Source organism: Lissotriton helveticus, chromosome 10 (assembly GCF_964261635.1).
Source record: "Lissotriton helveticus chromosome 10, aLisHel1.1, whole genome shotgun sequence".
NCBI lineage: Eukaryota > Metazoa > Chordata > Amphibia > Caudata > Salamandridae > Lissotriton > Lissotriton helveticus.
In genome coordinates, this window is record NC_136071.1 from 1152767604 (window position 1) to 1152788729 (window position 21126).

The 21126-nt window shown below is 46.2% G+C and overlaps 1 protein-coding gene across 1 annotated transcript in view; it reads right to left on the minus strand.

Annotated features, from left to right (window-relative positions):
- LOC144785651 (uncharacterized) overlaps positions 1 to 3672 on the minus strand; it is an 87966-nt gene extending 84294 nt beyond the window's left edge. Inside the window, exon 1 of the transcript XR_013602011.1 lies at positions 3351 to 3672. The gene's annotated coding sequence lies outside the window, so the exon portion shown is untranslated. The remainder of the gene's footprint in view (positions 1 to 3350) is intronic.
- Between the last annotated feature and the right edge of the window lie 17454 nt (positions 3673 to 21126).

A 21126-nucleotide genomic window follows, 5' to 3' on the forward strand; every position in this document is an offset into this window, starting at 1 on the left:
CAAGGCACCATTAGACAAGAGATGAAGATGGATAAAAAACCAAGGCAATATGTCTTCTATGCACCTAAGATCTAGAGTGACAAAGCTGTATCCACCAGGATTGTAACAATCATGCTCCAATTTTGGAAAGAGTAGAAAAAAATACACACACCTCCTTAAAGAAAACTTCATCATGATGCAGGAGCAGTTCTCTTAGAAACCAGCAATCGCACATTAACGCTGTCCTTCTCTTTTGACCTGTAGAGTCCAAAATACCTTTCGGGCAGGCTCGTGCTTTATATAAAACACGTAGATAAATAAACTATTTACCAAAGTAGGGAAGAAGATGATGGTCATGCCCATTCCATACTTATAACATGAAGGCCACGCAAACGTCAGTCACAACTTGAGAGCACAGGCAGCTAATACAATCACATATACATGGAAATGTGCCGCTTATAGAATATTATGCCTGCTTGAGAAGGCTAGCAGTAAAGTTAGTTAAAGGAAGCTTTTCGCTGACAAAAGGCAACATTGTTTTTGTGTAGCTTACAAAAGTGTGAATCTTCTTCTTCAATCAAGAGGGTTTGCATGTATACTTGAAACACATTCAAATGTACTCATGATAGACCTGCTAAACATATATGCGAGGGCTTAAGATCTGATATCACTTCTTGTGATGCCACTTCCTGTAAAGTTGTGGCTTGTGATGCTACTTCCTGTGATGTCAGTTCCTGTAATACTACATGTGATGTCATGTGCTGTGATGACATGCGCCGTGATGTCACGTGGTGTGGTGTCACCTGCCTACTGCCTAACTAGGTGAGTCCCCCCACTTTTAGGACTTGTGCCCTGGAAGCCACGCCGTTAATTACATGGGTCTTGCCCCTTTGAGAGAGACCCCAGTTTTTTAATGCCACTTAAGGCCCTGTAGATAACATACATATAACAGAAACCAACGTTTTAGATACCAGTACTAACAGGTGCATGGTTTCTCATGAGAGGAACAAATAAGGACATTGAGAAAAGATACAATAGATAAGATCCCACACACTGATCTAGCTGGATTGAGAATTCTCGCTTTCCTGCACCGGGCATGAATGCGAGGCCTGTTTATATAAAATGATCATTTAAAATGACTGCAGATTAATTAACATGGCAGTTGCAAACACTGCACTGATTTGCTATAAAACACCAGAAAAACGTATTCTTACATCACAATTCATGAAATGTAAAAAGACTATTTATTTCTATACATACTAATGGAAAGAAAATAAGGTTAGACAAATATACATAAACATTTATACACACACACACACATATGACCTTGTAGGGTAGACAGCTAATTTAGAGTTTGCCTGAGGGTAAATAGGTCCTGGCAATTGTCCCAAGTCTCCCACAGAGCGCACTTTTTGTCTAAAAATGTGAGAACAGGCCTGTTGCACACTTACTGGTGGAACAGGGGCCCCTACACATGGCCAGCTGCTGAGGACAGCAAACATAGTGAACCATAGCTAGATGCTTTGGACGCCTTGATCTGGATCTGCTACCACAGTAGCAATGTCAGCAGGAGTACTATGCAGATAGAGTGAGATGTAGTAACTGAATAAACAATTGCTTACACCATTTAACTCCATGAGCAGTGATATGAAGGGGTGTTGGAAAAAGCCCTGATTTATCTTGAAAGTGGCTGAAACCTAGAAACAATCTCATGGCAGAATAGTAGTCATCACATTCTGAATATAAACTCTCCAGGGCCTGTAGGGGAAGATAAACACAGTCTCTTGGTGCTGCCCAAAATCAAGAAAACTGGCAATTCTGTTTTTTGGGAGTAAACATGATAGTAGTCCAAAGAGGAATTATGGTCCACAGGGCACCTGCTCGTTCTTGGTGGACTGGTGGATGGGCCCTGGACACTGTCACCTCCCTGGGTGTCCAAATGTAGAGTGAACAAAGGTTCTATGTCGTCTTTCAGTTCTTCACTGAGCATTAGATGCCAACAGACTGGTGATGCAGAATGGATCAGGAATCAGAATCGTCTTGTTGTGCTCAGGAGAAAGGGGACACAGTAGCAGGTGTTTCACCACAGGCAGAGAAGAGTTTGTCTCCCCTCACCCACATTTCAGCAAGGTATTAAAAGCCCTCTTGATATAACTCAGCACAAACGCATTTATTTTGACTGCAAGGGTCCTTATAATTCTCTGGAGCGCCTGTAAAAGTCTCATTTTCCTCTTCTTTACTGTTATTGCTTTTTAACCTGACCATACCCTGACTCAAGCTTATGATAAGTCAAGACCTGAATTAGATATTCTGGCTACCCGGATTCCTATCATTGCCATATTTGGGTATTCGGCCGGGGGGGACGGGGGACTTTAGGGCTGCAAATCTCCCCAGAACTCAGACCTATACCTGCCCAGCTTCAGCCGGGTCTGGAAAGGCCTAGCTACACAAATGATGGTACCCTTTGTGCCCCAGTGGCTTGCCAGTGATGCAGGGTGTGAAGCGTCCTCCTCTAAACTGCACTGGTGAACATGAAGCAGATTACTCTAGAAGGGGCATGCCCCACTAAACCCTCTTCTTTTGTTTTGAGGAGGAGCATTGAGAGGTTCCTATGAAGCCAATTCATCCTATGCTGGCGTCAGAAGACCTTAGAAGTCTTAGGTATGGACCAATAATGTCACTTTGACTGCCGCGACGTTTGGGAAAGGTTTGCCGGGGAAAAACAGCACTGATTACCCCAGTCCTCCTAACATTTGTGCAGTTTCCCTATTGCTTGATGGAAAGCTCAACTACAGCCAAGAAAAATGTCACAGGCTAGTCCTACCCTATGTCAATGACGGGAACAGGAGTAATAATATATAGGAGGTTTAGGATTAATAGCATAGTAGTGTCATCCTTGATAAAAAAGCCCAATGTGATACTCTTTACCAGGGAATCTCAGTGCCCACAAGCCTTTCACTCACTGACCCTTCATGCTAGCACCTGATTTGTAATAATCAGAATATGAAGCTGTGCCTATTTTTAACCAATGTGCGACAAACACCTTTGCTATTTATTTCTTTTGAAACTGTTTCCACAACCCCTTGAAAATTACATTCGACCCAGGCTTCCAAAATGGCATTGGAATTTGCCTCGGGTGACTATTCAGAACTCCTCAATATTGTTCTAGTCCACCTCGTCCTCGTGGTTTAATGAAGACTTTTTAGTTTACTGTAGTCTGTATTCGGTGCACCTTGCTGAGTGTAATGGTGGTCACGTGACGTTATAGCGCTGGAGAAGCAAGCAGCGCTGCCTGCAGCCTGCTTCTTTACTTTCAAGTTTCTCGGGGGGGCCAGGGCCGGGCAGAAATTAAAATTGACTGACTCACTCACCTCGGCGCCGGCGGCCTGCTGTCCAGTGTCTGGCTCTGCTGACTGCTGTTGGTGGTGGGGTCGGTCTGTCAGTGTGGTCAGGTCACGGACGGTGATACAGGCACTGTGGCAGACACAGGGGGGTCGGGCTAGGCCTAGGCGGCGGCGCTAGTAGCCAGTCCACTGCCAGTAGTAGCCACTGGAATAAAATTAATTTATGGGCCTGGCGGGGCTCTCCGTCCGACTCCGTGCGACTGCAGACTCCTCGTCAGTCACGCGCAGGCCTGGTCACGCGCAGTAAATTGCCAATGCGCATGCGGGAAGGAGGAGAATTACACCAGCCGCAGTGCCGCACCCTAGAGAGGCGCGCCGCGCGCAGACGCGGCAGAGGGAGGGGGCAGGCATAATTCTGCGCGCTGCGCACAGGCACCTCCCCCCCCTCGCCCTCGTCATCCTCCATTTGTTTATTATGGATGTTACTGTTAGGTAATGGCGCCAGCCTGGTTTGCACATACTGAGGCTTGCAGTTGCAGCGCTTGCTTGGGGGGGGGGGGTGTAGTGACAGTGTTTGTTCGTGCACGGTGCAGACCAGACGGTGACCTCCCTCCTGCATGCATAGAGTGAGTCAGACATCTGTGCGAGACAAGTGCGTGAACAGTGAGTGACGCACGCTGCCGGGGGCAAAATCGGCCCCCAGACACAAAACCGGCCCCCTTTTCAGAAACCGGCCCCCAAAACCCTCCAGCCGACCGGGGGATTGCCCGGTGCCCGGACTCACCAGTCCGGGCCATTTTGGCATCTTTCTAAGGTCGCCCATTTTAAAAGGCAAGAAAGCACAGGGACATAATGTGCAGAATGTGAGAAGCTCAAGATCACACAAAGAGATCAGTGGTGAAGCCAGGATTCATCCTAGGTCTCCTGGTTGACAGTCAACAAATTACACAGGAGAATAAATGCGGAAGTGTAGGTGGGGTATGGCGCAAGGGCTGTCCGCTTCAAATAAGGGAAGTGTCATATCGAGGGGGGATTTAAAATCAGGGCTCATCAGTGAATATCGATGTACCTGGCAATCTTTCTCCTGCACCGTTGCTACAGGGTGTGGAGTAGAGGACATCACAACTGACCATACCTCCCACCCCTTGGTTTAGCAGTAGGCTGATCTGAAAGGCTCCTTGGCCCTCTTTCCCAATGCTTGGAAGGCTGCCATGGGGCTGGTTGGCACAAGCAAGCAGGTGAACTTGGAATGCACGGGCATGTGCAGAGTTAGTGCTTCTATTAGGCGAGATAAGGCAGCAGCCTTGGGGCACGACTTCTTGGGGGCATCAGTGACCGAAAAAGACCTGCAACTGGCCTTTTTTCTAGTATATGGGAGCATTCCAGCTGGAAAAAAATCAATTTTGCCTGCAGCTTTGAAAACCCTTGCCCCATTCCTGGGCACAAGAGTGGGAGTCCCTTTGAGTCCCTTCTCTCTTAGGAAGGAGTCTGCTGCAGGGGTAGCCCTGTCAGCTGTGTATAATGAGGCCCCCCTTTCGGGTGACAGGGCTGCACTTTGACCCCCCCTAGAGCCTCATTAGCTCCGACCACGAGAAGAGCCACATCTGAGGGTCACGCGTGCTCCCTTCCTCACCACCCAACCACATATGGGGTACCACTTTGTGGGAAAGAGTGCTCGACTCGACTTCTACAAATCTGAATCTCACTCGCTGCTCGTGTCAGACCTAACTTCGCTGGTAAACCAAAGGGTTTATACAACTAGATGTACATCATTTAATAGAGTCCAGGTTACAATCTTGGCTACTCGGCCACCCCGAAAAGACAACAGTAGTCCCAGGTAAGGGAACCTTTCGATTACCGTATTTTTGTAAAGTAATACAATTTTAACTATGAATCAATTTTTTGTAACTTGTAAATGTTTTCTTACTTAGATGTTTTATGTAAATTGCAATGATTTTAATTAATCTGCAAAAATAAATATTACATACGTACAATCTTGGCATGGCTGCCGTCTTTAATGAAGTCATATAATGCAAATTAATTCTAGGTACTTAATTGGCTGACGGGTGAAGTCAGGGGCCCTCGGATGGACCTGAAGGGTATACTGGGCCCCCGATAAATAACTCTCTCAGGGCCCTCTCCCATTAGAAGAACCCAGGACATTGAGTGCAATTCACCACAGGTTTTGCAAGATATATAGATTACATTTTGGACAACAATGCTGCATTGTTTTTTAGGTTTGCTCCAAAAACAGCTTGAGCTGTCCCACCAGCCTTATGTGTTCCAAAAAAGTATTATTAAGATATATACAAATATTCAAAGATACCGGGCTTATGGTCAGCCCTCTTCATCCATTCGTCTGTTCAAGTGTCACTCACATTTGCTTCCGGGCCTCCACAGCATTCAGCATGGGTCAGCTACTTGTCAATGGAGTGAGCCTGTGATGGCATGTTTCCACTCAAGCCTGGGGTGGATCCCATGGTGAGACGTGCCCCCTTGGGTGGTGAGGGCCCAGCATCCTTTAAAGGTAGAGCCAAAGGAAGTAGTCTTTAGTTGACCCCTTTGTGGATTACCTGCGAGATCCTGAGATGATATTGACTGAAAGTATATCGACTGCGGAGTTGTGAGGTTGTTACGCTTTCCTACAGTCCGGTTGTTTTTGTTCAGCCCCCTTCATCCAGTTGTCGTTTGCCCTGTGAGTGATGGCATTTTTCCTGATTACGCCTGCACAGCCACCTGCAAAGGACTGCTCTTCAGTGCCAGGGCTAGTGTGCTTAAGCTGCTGGCCCATGTCTTTATTTTTATATTTTGTCAATATTTGTGCACATTGCCTGTGCTTGCAAAACAGACAAAAAAAACAATATTGCACGCTTGCCTATGCCGGACCTATGCGCTTTGCCATTCCTTGTGGTAAAAAGGTGGCCACTGATTTTCCTCCTGGTTTTCGACGTAACAATGACAATGAAATGATGGGGCAAAATAAATATTTTATCGAATGTTTCTGTCCTAGGGCATTGTTTTTGTGCTGTTGATTGTTTCACTGTTGTAATACTGCATGTCTTATAGCTGTGACAAGTAGTTTTGGCTCTTTTTAATACCAATATTATGAACTGTACTAGCCTGCAAACAGTCAGGGGGTTTCAGAGGTGATGGCATGAATTTTATTTGTTTTCTCTAACTACATTTTCCCAAGCTGTTCAGCTTCTGTTCCAAATCATTACTATCGGAGATAAAAATAAAAGTTAATTTCCCACCAAAAAATAACTAGCCTAAAAAAGCATATTTTTTAGCTGAGTTGCTAAGATCACAGACACAAAGCATTTTTCTCCCATTACAGAAAGTATTTGGATTTTGAATGTCATTTTTTCTCTCACATTTCTCTGCATACGTTCTTAATCTTTATGTAAACACAGCTGTATTCAATGCAAGAATGGTTTTTGGATTCCAGGACTGCAGAGTAAGCGTTAGTGCTTTCTCATATTAATAGCAGCAATAAAGTACAAGCCTGCTTCCCTAAATCTGCTCTGGTCCCAGAGGAGTAGCAAGGTGGGGGGGCAGGGGCGGCCTTAGGCATGTGCAAGCTGTGCACCTGCACAGGGCCGCCAAACCCCAGGGGCCACCACGGCAATATATATCCTTAATATAATATAATCCTCTGAGGATGGTTACATATTTGCGTGGCAGCACCTGGCAGGGATTTGGCGGCCTCCGGCTCTGTTCCACCTTCCTGAGCTCCGGGGGGCTCCGCCCCGCCCAGACCCCCTCTTCCGGGGACCCCTACCTACGCTCCCTGCCCAGGGCGCCATGAGCCTAGAGCCGCCCCTGGTGGGGGAGGAGGGGGAGTCCGGCCACGGCAGAATGAGTTTTGGGGTTGGCAGACACCCCTATTGCCCACTCATACCTGTGGCCTTCGCGGGGTGGCAGATGCAGGGACTGTCGACACCTCCCTCCCCGACGCTCTCACCTGCGCCCGTCACGGGGTGGCAAACGCCCAACCACCAGGGGCACCAAAAGGTCTAGCCCTGCCACTGTCTGGTCCTCTGAAGGTCTTCCCACATGCTGCAGCTCTACAAGTCACAGGCACAAAGAAGCCAGATCACATCACTCCCCTCCTAAAAGGTCGTCACATAAACTCCCCCGAAGACATCATCACCCTCGAAGCGGTCTCTATCTTCCACCAGGCACCACACTTCGGTTCACCCGTCTGCTTAAAAGACAAACTATGAACCACAGAAGGCAAAATAAACACAAGCAAATCCCTTCTAATCCAACAGGCCCAGAAGACAAAAAACCCAACTCTGAACCAGACCCTCTCCTGCCAAGGGACACCCGAAGATGTCAGATGCAATCCTAACCTGTTCACCTTCTGTAAAGCTTATCTTTTGAGAGAGGATTTTAAAGAGTGTGGGGCAGTAACAAAATACCGAAGGAGACAGTTATAAGGTTTCTTAGGTATTTCTTTATTCATATGTCTTTATCACAAAAGAGAGAACCACAAACTTGAATTAGTTCCAGGGGTATTGTCTCTTGTGCGTTGGCTCCTCTTCCTTGCATTTTTAGACAGATAATACAATTAACATTCTTTAGTGTCCACAGTCTTTCATGTTGGCCAAAAACATGGTTGCCACCTCTCCTTCGTCCTCTTCTGTTCCTGACTCCCAGCAGCACACAGGCTCCCAGACTCCCTTAAACCAATCACAACGCTGCTGTCATGCTGTTAATAATAGTATTACCAGCATGAAAGCAGCGCCATGATTGGTCTGAGCGGCCTGGTTTGCTGCTCAGAGAGTGCGTGGGAGACTGGGACTGTTCTCCACACGCCTCTGCAACACAGCTAGGTGGAGAAATGCTAAGTGCGCATAACAGTTTGGCCGTCCTAAGGCAGCCCGCCAAACCGTCATGTGCACTTATGATGTGCACCACTCCTCCTCCTTGCTGGCTGCTGCTGTCCATCAGGATAGCACAACCCCACCCGCCCCGGCTCAGTACAGAAAAATAAAATGATAATAACGTGTTATTATAATGTTATTTTTACTTTTTTCACTGCTCAGAGAGGAGTGGGGGGGGGACGCTCCTTCACCTTAACAGAGGAGCAGCCATTGCTTAGAACACAAAGGTTGTTCTCGATATTGTGGGGTTTTACTATCCATCATTCCCACTACGAAAGGGTAACCTGTTACACTGAGTTTCTTCAGTACATATTGACTGATTCCAACCTTTCCATCTTCTGCAATGTAATTTTGTCCTTGCTACTTGTGAAATGAACATTGGTGAGGTCTGCCGCATAAAATACCCCTAGTAAATAAACACATACAAGTCTTGTAAAATCAATTTATAGGGCCTACTGGCTGGTTCTAGCTGCCAAGAACAGGTGTTCTGTTCACTTACAAAGTGCATGAGCATAAAGATGCCTTTAAATCTTGTTTTTACCTTAACACCTTAGCTCTGAGTTCAGAGGTCAAAAGTCAATTTATGTCTTCATACAACTAACTTTGGAGTCAAAGAAAGAAAAGAAGAGGATGTTGTACAGTGAACAGTCTGACAATCATGCTGTACAAAGAGTCTGAAATGAAAAGCTGCAGGATGTCAGTTTTTGTTCCTAACAACATTTAAATATCTAATAAGTGAACTAGGTATAAAAGCACATTTTTGTAACTTTCTGTGATGAAAAACAAGGTTTTAATAGGATGAAAACAAATCAGAACACTTTACTTGGTGATGAGGAAATTATAATAATTTTTTGCTGAAACCCAGTTTCCAAAGATTATTGTTTATACGCTATATAGTTTTATCAGTAAAACTGCATTTTAGTGCAAAGGTTTTTGGCCATTTCAATAGACAATATGCTGTCTGTAAATGGCAGTGCACTACCATTTCATGCTTTAGTAATATTTTTGCTAAAAGTCAGTTTTTACACATGAATTAGGAATCTTTCTTGCCCCTGCCCTGATGGTAATGCTATGAGTGAACTATTAGACAAGTCAGGGGTCATGTGTACCCTATATGTGAGCTAGATTTTTATTATGGAGCAAACATTTAGGGCCATGTTTATGTAAAAGTAATGCAATGCAGCAAGTCACCTTGCTGAGCTACGCTGCATTCCAGGGAAAGCGCAGGAATGTGCTGTATTTATTACAATATGTCTCATTTCTATCCTTGCAAGCTCTCGGGCACAATGGGCTTCATAGCGCCAACACACGCATCCTTGTACCATGGTTCAAGGGTGCCTGCATTGCATGAAGGGATGTTTTTGTGCACAAAGGGTCACCTTCCTGCACGAATACAATCCCCTTAGGTATATTCTATCTATGTGAGCTCTAGAATGCAGCACAATTAGAAAGAGGAGAAATGAAGATATTTCTCCTCGTCACGCCTCACCTGGGAAGGTGTAGCATTTTGGCACCTTCCCGGCTCTACTAGCAATAATAAATTTGGGAAGAAATTAAAATCAATGGGAGTTGTGTGGGAACACCCACTCAACACCCATGGAACGCCTTCCCAGGGCAGAGTAACACACCACAATGATTTGGACTGCGTTGCGTTACTCCTGATTTATCAAGCCACTCAAGGCCATGAAAAGTTGCATTTAGTTACTTGATAAATCGTATTTTAGGGTTTGTGTTGCACATGCACCACGTTGCGTGGTGCAAACGCAACGAGAACCCTTGATAAATATGCCCTTTGGTCTATTAACCCCTCCCATGCTGGTGACGGAACTGCTCCATCACCAGCCAAGGACGCGCTGTACTGATGACGGAGCGGTTCTGTCGCGGCCCGCTCGGAGCGCCTGCACGGCACGGATTCCGCGCCTGCGCTGGACGTTCCATTGAGCGGGCGGGGCCGTGACGGAACCGCTCCGTCATGAGCACAGCGCACCCGAGGCTCGTGACGGAGCGGTTCCGTCACGAGCATGGGAGCGCCGCGCGGCCGCCTCACCCCCCTAGCGCTGCGGCAGAATTTCAGCCGCAGCGAAGGGGTTAAATCAAACAAAAGAGGTTTTTTGTATAGCAGAAATGCTGAACTCACATTTTTGATGGTGTTTTTGCGAAAATGAAGAAAAAGGCGGCTTTGTAAAATAAATATTTGCTTAGGATCACACAATTTGAGTCCAGTTTACGGGTCAAGTACATCACAGTTAAGTAGAGTAGATTATTCAAGATACTAGACCTGCAGGTCTAGTCAAAATTTTATGATTTTTTCAAGTGCTGACAAACACGTGTTCTATTCTCAAGTGTTCACAAACAAGTAGAAACACTGGATGTATGACATTACAACGCATGCTTTTACCACGCATGCCTTTACATCGCAGTTTTTACAACGCATGCTGTTACAACGCATAGCGTTAAAAGGTGCAGGATAGTGAATAGTTTAATTTACTATTCCAACTCCAGTCCCCGTGGATAGTAGGGAAGGTGTTGGATAGTAAATTTAAACTATTCCCTATCCTAGAGCGCCCCCAGCGCAATGCGTTGTAATGGCATGCGTTGTAATAGTTGCATCGTAAAGGCACTGCGTGGTAAAAGTTGCGTTGAAAAGGATGTTTCCCAGAAACACTGATACATTACAAAACATATTAAGAAGAGGGAAAAAAGCAAGGGAAAGAAAAAAACACATTTTATTTGCTATTCCAGTCTGTTTCAAGGATGCCTGTGTTCAACATCTAGAGAGGTGTTATGGACACAAGGCATAGTGATATATATGTTTGTTGTGTCTGTCATCAGGCTTGTCTTAGCTTCTGGCTATGATTCTCCCTAGTAGGTATTAACCAGTCATGAGACAATCAAAATGCAGCATTTTGGTATTGCACAGCTGTTTCAGTTACAACTAAAATTACAGCTTCTTGCCCAATAGTAAAGAATAAACTTTGTCTAGGCCTAGAAAAATTGTTACTTGGCTTCAGAATACTGAAGGATGTGCTGGAGCCCATGGGCGAAGCTATCGAAGCTGCAGCACCTGCAGTGGTACCGGGGTCCTGAGGATACACCGTGATTATTGATGTATTTTAATTCCAAAGGGCCTTTTTTGCTTAGTTGCACTGTAGCACATGGTACCCTTCCTACGCCACTGCTGAAGCTGGCAAAACCTTGTCCTCCTCCCCATAACCGACACAGAACATCAACTACACTAACCAGTTAATATGGCCACCCTGGCCACTTTGAAATTTGAGCTGATCTACTTGGAGGATATTTTTTAATTTTACCAGAAAATGTATGATTACCCAATAGGCATGTCCAATTCAAAGTCCCGACACGTGACCGACTCCGCCCAGTACCACTGGCCCAAAGTCACAAGGTCAAGTGTCTAAGTAGCTGAATATGGGACTAGGGAACCTAGGATATAACTAGCTATTCCCAAAAATGTAAAGCATGGGTGTCTAATTTAGGTGCAGGCAGTGGCGTCAGAGTGTTTCATCCTTTGCAACAGAAGGAGCCCAGCACTGTAGGGGACCACTTCCTCATGATGGAGAGAAGTTGGGGCATGCAGCTTTAACTAAAGTTATAATTACAAAAATGGGGTGGTGATGGACAGAGTATCTGAGTTAATCAGAACACTCCTACCCAGTCAAAAGATCAGGGCTTGATCCATCACCGTTTTTTAGCTCACTGCACCATCCCAGTTCAGAACCTGGCTATATGCAAATTAGTCTGTCCCTGGCCCAGTGCATCATGGGAACAGGGCAGACCAAACTACCAAGCCAATTCTTCACTGGAAAGGAAACAAGCTTACGGGGACCGGTTTCTGGCATTACAGCCGTCTTCGGCCCGGCTGCTTGAATCCTGATGGTGCAATGAGCAAGGGACTCATGTCTGAGCATACCCTTCCACACTCATGGTGGCCAAAATAATTACAAAAATGGGGTGGTGATGGACAGAGTATCTGAGTTAATCAGAACACTCCTACCCAGTCAAAAGATCAGGGCTTGATCCATCACCGTTTTTTAGCTCACTGCACCATCCCAGTTCAGAACCTGGCTATATGCAAATTAGTCTGTCCCTGGCCCAGTGCATCATGGGAACAGGGCAGACCAAACTACCAAGCCAATTCTTCACTGGAAAGGAAACAAGCTTACGGGGACCGGTTTCTGGCATTACAGCCGTCTTCGGCCCGGCTTGCTTGAATCCTGATGGTGCAATGAGCAAGGGACTCATGTCTGAGCATACCCTTCCACACTCATGGTGGCCAAAATAATTACAAAAATGGGGTGGTGATGGACAGAGTATCTGAGTTAATCAGAACACTCCTACCCAGTCAAAAGATCAGGGCTTGATCCATCACCGTTTTTTAGCTCACTGCACCATCCCAGTTCAGAACCTGGCTATATGCAAATTAGTCTGTCCCTGGCCCAGTGCATCATGGGAACAGGGCAGACCAAACTACCAAGCCAATTCTTCACTGGAAAGGAAGCAAGCTTACGGGGACCGGTTTCTGGCATTACAGCCGTCTTCGGCCCGGCTTGCTTGAATCCTGATGGTGCAATGAGCAAGGGACTCATGTCTGAGCATACCCTTCCACATTCATGGTGGCCAAAATAATTACAAAAATGGGGTGGTGATGGACAGAGTATCTGAGTTAATCAGAACACTCCTACCCAGTCAAAAGATCAGGGCTTGATCCATCACCGTTTTTTAGCTCACTGCACCATCCCAGTTCAGAACCTGGCTATATGCAAATTAGTCTGTCCCTGGCCCAGTGCATCATGGGAACAGGGCAGACCAAACTACCAAGCCAATTCTTCACTGGAAAGGAAACAAAACGGTGATGGATCAAGCCCTGATCTTTGGACTGGGTAAGAGTGGTCTGCTTAATTCAGGCACTCTGTTCATCACCACCCCCTTTTCTGAATCATTTTGTCCACCATAAGCGTGGAAGGGTATACTCAGATGTGAGTCCCTTGCTCATTGCACCATCAGGATTCAAGCAAGCCGGGCCGACGACGCCTGAAATGGCAGAAACCGGTCCCCGGAAGCTTGTTTCCTTCCCAGTACAAGAATTGGCTTGGTAGTTTGGTTTGCCCTGTTCCCATCATGCACTGGGACAGGAACAGACTAATTTGCATATAGACAAGTTCTGAGCTGGGATGGTGCAGTGAGCTAAAAAACGGTGATGGATCAAGCCCTGATCTTTGGACTGGGTAAGAGTGGTCTGCTTAATTCAGGCACTCTGTTCATCACCACCCCCTTTTCTGAATCATTTTGTCCACCATAAGTGTGGAAGGGTATACTCAGATGTGAGTCCCTTGCTCATTGCACCATCAGGATTCAAGCAAGCCGGGCCGACGACGCCTGAAATGGCAGAAACCGGTCCCCGGAAGCTTGTTTCCTTCCCAGTACAAGAATTGGCTTGGTAGTTTGGTTTGCCCTGTTCCCATCATGCACTGGGACAGGAACAGACTAATTTGCATATAGCCAAGTTCTGAGCTGGGATGGTGCAGTGAGCTAAAAAACGGTGATGGATCAAGCCCTGATCTTTGGACTGGGTAAGAGTGGTCTGCTTAATTCAGGCACTCTGTTCATCACCACCCCCTTTTCTGAATCATTTTGTCCACCATAAGCGTGGAAGGGTATACTCAGATGTGAGTCCCTTGCTCATTGCACCATCAGGATTCAAGCAAGCCGGGCCGACGACGCCTGAAATGGCAGAAACCGGTCCCCGGAAGCTTGTTTCCTTCCCAGTACAAGAATTGGCTTGGTAGTTTGGTTTGCCCTGTTCCCATCATGCACTGGGACAGGAACAGACTAATTTGCATATAGCCAAGTTCTGAGCTGGGATGGTGCAGTGAGCTAAAAAACGGTGATGGATCAAGCCCTGATCTTTGGACTGGGTAAGAGTGGTCTGCTTAATTCAGGCACTCTGTTCATCACCACCCCCTTTTCTGAATCATTTTGTCCACCATAAGCGTGGAAGGGTATACTCAGATGTGAGTCCCTTGCTCATTGCACCATCAGGATTCAAGCAAGCCGGGCCGACGACGCCTGAAATGGCAGAAACCGGTCCCCGGAAGCTTGTTTCCTTCCCAGTACAAGAATTGGCTTGGTAGTTTGGTTTGCCCTGTTCCCATCATGCACTGGGACAGGAACAGACTAATTTGCATATAGCCAAGTTCTGAGCTGGGATGGTGCAGTGAGCTAAAAAACGGTGATGGATCAAGCCCTGATCTTTGGACTGGGTAAGAGTGGTCTGCTTAATTCAGGCACTCTGTTCATCACCACCCCCTTTTCTTAACTAAAGTTATAGTCATCTGTAGTTATTGTAAGTAACCATACCTCGTGCTCTAAGGTAACTATAACTCTTGTCCCAGCCATGCACGGCTTTGTCATCAATAATTTCATTGTCAATGTTGCAGTGATATTATTAATGATGTTATAGAAGATGGCATGAGAGATGTAATTTGTGGCATATTTTGCAGTGCATGGTGGGCCACGCATTATAGTTGCCTTTGAGTGCGAGTTATAGTTGCTTGAGATAACTATAACTGGTGAATTTCAGTGTTTTCGTTTTGTTTAAAACATTACTTTGTCACTTAAATTTGTATCTAACTGTAATGTCACTATAACTTTTTTTTGTGAATTGCTGGTACTTTTTTAACGTAAAGTAATTTTTTTATTATCGTACGTAAAACCTATTACCCACTGAGCATGGTCTTTGGCTGTGCGAGGTTGGACATCGGGCCATGTGCCCATTCCCTGTGTCCAATCCCCCACAGGCAGCCATTCCTGGCAGACAGCCAACTCTCTGCGCATGGCCTTTGGCTGTGTGTGGCAGGGGTTTGGCTGCAAGTAGCCAACCCGCTGTGCATGCTGTGGGGTTGGCCACAGGACCTGTCCTCTGAGCAGCCAACCCATCGCCTCGCACATCCTTCTGCCACTCTAAAATATAAAAAGTAAGCCTAATTGGGTTTTTCAAGGGGTGCGCATGTCAATATATATAAAGAAGATCTATCATCTTTCTCTAAATACCACCATTATTTTTAATCAAATATACATTTCAGTATTTCACACAATGCAATGTTTATTAATATTGATTACTATGATATGTATTAATAAGGGGAAACAGCCATTACAACGCAACTTTCACAACGCATTACCATTACAACAAAACTTTTACAACGCAGGATCCATTACAACGCATGCCATTACAACGCAGATGCTATTACAACGCAAGCCATTACAACGTAAGTATGGATAAGTATTTAATTTCATTTTAACCCCTACACCATCCAACACTTACCCTACTATTACACCCCCCTGGAGTTAGAATAGTAATTTTAACCCCTACACTATCCAACACTTACCCTACTATTACACCCCCCTGGAGTTAGAATAATAATTTTAACCCCTACACTATCCAACATTTACACTACTATTACATTCCCATTAATAACAAATTTAAAAAACTTACCCATACTTACATTGTAATGGTATGTGTTGTAATAGCATCTGCGTTGTAATGGCATGCGTTGTAATGGCATGCGTTATAATGGATCCTGCATTGTAAAAGTTTCGTTGTAATGGTATGCGTTGTGAATGTATGCGTTGTAACATCATACATTCATTAATAAGCAAACATATCAGTGACTCTTTTTACATTGTTTTTATTATTACAATTTGTGGGTGAAAAATGTGAAAATAAATAGTCAGAGCCATATTGTTTAAAAAAAATTCTCTGGGTCTTTCTTTTAACATTTTTTAGCCTAAAAATGCAATCATAAAAACAACCACAAAAGGGAAAAGAGCCTTGCACTCCAGCTGAGGAACATAGCGCTCCAGCTAGGAGTCCTGTAAAAAACATGGTAAGTTCTTCTGGGGTCATGGATTCAATGATCCAGGAGACATAGTGGCCCTAATGAGGCCCTAGAACTGCTTTTATTAATAATTGTAGGCAATCATTGGAATTGAAGGCTGACTCGTCCGACTGTATGGTCCTTGGGGATTTTAATTTCCATCTAAAAAAAAAACAAGACAGTGGGAGAGGTGTGGCGCCGCGGCCAGGGCGACTGACGCTGGAATCTGGGGATCACGGTTCAATCCCCAGCGCCGGCGGCAGGTTAGCCCAGCACCATGTGACTCTGGGCAATAGCTTGCTTAATCTTCCCGACGGCCCCCAGTGCCTAGAGACCCTAACGGGTGATTGTGCGCTTTACAAATGTGGATTATTATTATTAACTGGTGTGGGATGTATGATTCCACCCTTCAGAAGCGAGCTTCATGGGTGACTGGTCTACCCGGTACCAGCTTTCTCGACCCGGGCAGCACAAAATGGATGGTGCCAGCCACAGACACATTTCTGCCCTCCTGCAGCTGAGCCAAGCTCGAGCAGAGGAAGACATGACAATAGGCATCCTGCCCCTCCCAGACAGGGTTTAGTGTATTGGGGCTGGGTGGGTGCACGCTGAGAGTGCCAGAAGTTCTGCCCTAGGGGCACATTTAGCGTCCCTGTGCATTGTCCAGCTCAAACCAGTTCTGGGAGCCATTGGCTCCTCCTCTGGTGCGAAATTGGACAAAGGACATGGGTGTAGCCACTCCTCTGTCCTGCCTCTCCCCTAGGAGGGTTCACAGAATCCGTCCAACCCTTTCCAGTGGGTATAAAGTGGGTTACCTTGCTACAGGACTTTAGATTTTACCTGGACAAGATTCTGCTAAGAAGAAACCAGGTACTTCAACTGTCTGCACAATGCTGGACGACCGAAGAATGACCCTTGTAGTATAGGAGTTACTCCCCTGCACTAGCAGGCACTTAAGTGCATCTGACCCCTGAACCTTGTTGGTCCACACCGTAACCTATTTGTCCTTCCTGCATGGGTTGCATTTGCCATGGCTTGTTGGTGTTCCAGCTGGACATCGAATCCTCAGCACTCTACATCCTTTGTGGGGCAGCTCACCTTTGGATCTTGGTCATCCTCGACATCTCCTGGTCCCCGTGGCTGCAGAGTCAAGCATCCCTTCTTCACACCTGAAGCACCCGACATCGGTGGGTATTCGACTACCGAGCCCCTGGTCACCTAAAGTGACCCAGACTCTGTCCCCTCTGCTTTCAGATTCCTCTCACCTAGAATCCAGGCTTGGATTCCACTGGATGCTCGTTGCCTTCCTGGCAGCAGTACTTCTTTGCAGCTCTCCATTGAAAATAATGAAGGTTTCTGACACCTCTTGACCCCATGCACCCCGCTCCTCTGGGGTAGGTAACACGGGTACCTCGGTACTCACTAGTGGGTTTGCCTTAGAACCTCCTATTTTCCAATGGGTTTGCTCGAAGTCATCGTAGAAGTGTCCTTAAACTGTAACTTTACAATCGTGACTCTCCCTTAGAGTTGTACGGAGCATGCAGTCTTGTTTCCTCACTGCACACATCCTCCATGAGCTCTCTGTGTCACTGCCTTGGGTGGTTCCTTGGGGTCCTAACGATTCTATGTGCTCTAGGCACTTTGTCTAGTCAAGTCGTGACTGTTATAACATTTTTTTAGTATTAGTTCGGTCTCCCCCTGGAGACTGCTGTGTATTGTGCTACTTACACCTGTTCAATTGATCCAGTATTGTGTGCTTTATGTTCTATCCTAAGTAGAGAGTGTTATATTAATAAATACATCTTTTTATATAACTACTTTGTGGTTCTCCTTTCATTTAGTCATTCAGGAGTTGATATTCTGGTAAAACAAGCTATTTTACATTCCTTCAAAATTAAGCCTGAAGGCTGCTCTCCATAGCTACCACTAGGATAGCTTTAAATAAGGTTATCTTTGACCTCATACATCATAAGGGTCGTGTGGACTGGTACAAGATGCCCAATTTAATTAGTGGATAGCATATACCAGGCCACCTTCTCACAGATGGGCAGTGGAAATTTCAGGAACTTGCTCCGAGTGGAGGGCAGTTGGTATCATGATTCATCGGTCTGCAAAAGGCAAATCACACTCGCTCGACTATTGAATAATAAAATATTACATTCTTGAACGGGCAACCAACCGTCACTGCATCTAAAATATTTTGTAATTAAATTACAGCAATCAAACACTTGTGAGCTGCTCTTTGTAGATCCCTGTGCTGTTAACCCCTCCCATGCTAATGACGAGCTCAGCTCGTCATGAGCCACGGTGCTCGTGTGCTCATGACGAGCTGAGCTCGTCATGGCCGTTAGGACGCTCGCACGCGGGGCTAATTCCCCTGCTGTGCTGAGCGTTCTAAGGAAACAGGTGTGGCTGTGATGAGCTCAGCTCGTCATGAGCACACGAGCACCGTGGTTCATGATGAGCTGAGCTCGTCATGAGCACTGGGGCGCTGTGCGCGCCCTGTGCCTCCCCAGCACAGCGGGGGAATAACCCCCACAGCCAAAGGGTTAAAGTAACAGAGCTCAGGCACAGGGTCTATAGAATATCACATCTTCCTTATAACGAACCTTCTAATAAACACAATTTACGGATGGTTGTGATGATGTATGCTGTCGAGTGAACAGAAGTGGGGCATTTAATGCCACTTATGTGGTATTCCTCTCTGTGGACTATGACATGGAACGGCCAGCTGTACTTATCTGACCACATCACGAGATGACGACACTTAACCTGCCAATACCTAGGTCTTTTTTCGGGCCCCTAGAGGCTGACCCAATCTGCGGTTCTTTGCACGCCATATAGTGCGGAGTTTGCCTGCTTAGGAGATCCGATGTACGCTTGTGCATTTCACATGTGATAATTCTTGGGGAAGTGTCATTTATGTTAAGATTTGGCGGGGAAGTGTCTGGGGACTGCCCTATATATTTGGTGACCTGGGAGTGGTTTAAATGAACAGGGCTGCCTTGCAGATAGTATGTCCACAAAACAGTAATGAGATAGCAGAGTGTGTTGAGCACTCGCTGTAAAGCTTGGCAACCACGAAGCTGACTACACCATTTTAAAAAGATCTTTTTGTCCTGGAAGCATCAAGAGTGATGGCTCTTGCATCAAGAGTGATGACTCTTGTGCTAGTCACATGATCATAACAATTGATTTAGTTTTCTGTAATAACCTTTTAATATTAAAAGCTGCTAGCTTGGGGCCGAGGTGCCACAGGACTATAGAAGGTCGGGCTGCTGATTATATAGACTGCTGGTCTTCATTCCACCCTCGTAATCCATCACCACACACTGCCTGTCCCTTTATCTCACTCACCCTTGTTGGGTTTAGTTTCCTCCACTTGGCACATTTTTGTCATCTTTCTCCTATTCCTTCTTTTCCCGTTTGTGTGTTTTTCGCTCTTGTTCTGTACACCCACTACACACTAAAAAAAACACATACATAAAAAAACATTATCATCAACAACTCCAATAGCTTTAACTCTCACAAATGCGAGACCTATTGCATTGCAAATGCTTGTTGAGAACTAAGACTTGTTTTTTTCATCAGTCAATGACCCACAGGGAGATCTAGAGAGAGAGAGAGAGAGAAAGAGAAAGGGAGAGAAAGAGAGAGAGAAGTGGGAGGCGAGGAGGAAGAGAAAGATGTGAAATCAGCGACGAAGTGAGAAAGCAGGGGTGAAGAAGAACAGGCACGAGTGAGATAAAGAGAGGGAAGTTTAGGGTGTTGGACGAAAGAGGCACGAGGTGGAAGGGGGGACCCGGGGAGAGCCGTGCGCGAGCCGGTCTCTCCCCGGGTATGTTCGCGCGGGTCAGTGGCCAAGGCAGGTGGGGTGCTGATTGGTGAGGGCCAGGTGGGGGAATTAGGACCAGCGAAGGGCAAGGGAGCATTGCGCACTAGGGAGGCAGGCGGCGAGGTTCGTTTTTGTCCCACCCACCCTCCCCCTTTTTTCTTTAGGCCTTTTTGTTTTTCCAGTGCTTACGTGCTGGTTTAGTTGGGTTTTTTATTTTGCCACTTTAAGACAGGTTGTTTTTCTTTTTAGGCGGATTTTAGTGGGGGGTGGGCAGCCTGGAGCGGGTTGGCTCATCCTCAATAGGCAGTTGTAGGAAAGGAAGGGGTATACATAAGAGTTAGGGGCTTCTGGTTTGGTTAGGGTTAACTTGGTGGGGGGTTTATTAGTGGGTAGGAATGATCTGTTAGGCTGAGAGCAGTTTGAATTAGTAATTAAATAAATAAATAAAGAAGTGGTTTGATGTGTTGTTTATAACCTGTCTTAATAAAGTGGCCTTTCTTGCTGACAAAGAAGTTGTGGACAGTGACTTTATTGCACGATCAAAACTGCGTTGTATTTGACAGCCCCAACATTCGACAGCGCAGGCAATGGTCTCCTTAGAAAAACCTGGGCCCTGCACTTCTTGTATTTAAACTAAGCGCTGGGCAGGAGTGCCCTTTACAGGCCGAGAAGCGTCTCCTTCCGCGCCAGGCCTGGCACCGTCCCCTCCGCCGGGACGGAGAGGCACAGATGGAGCCGGACACGCGCCCGTGGAAGTGTGCGCATCATTCCCGCACGGGTGGGGAGGGGGCCCCAGACTTGGGGTCCTCTTTGATGAGCACGAAATTCAATTAAAAGAAATGAAAGAAAGAAATCCGTTTTATGTGGGCATGAAAGAGCTTCCCCCGGACAGATACAAGTGCCACCCTTTTCTCTCAGCAGCGCCGGCTAATTATGGTGGGAGTGAACGGATATATCATTTGACCCCGAGGTAAAGCTGCGTAATTGGGCCACGCATCACTTATTCGGCGCTCTCAAAGGAAACCCAGGAAGGGCAGGAAATAGGACGTCAGGTGGTCTCTTTGTTTCTCCTCTCTTCGGTGTAATTCATTATTCCGCGCCTAATAGCAATTTTTTTTTAATTCACATGTGGGCCTGGAGACGGACGTTTCTCGCCTCTGGAAGTGGCAGTCGGTGCCACGCTTGCT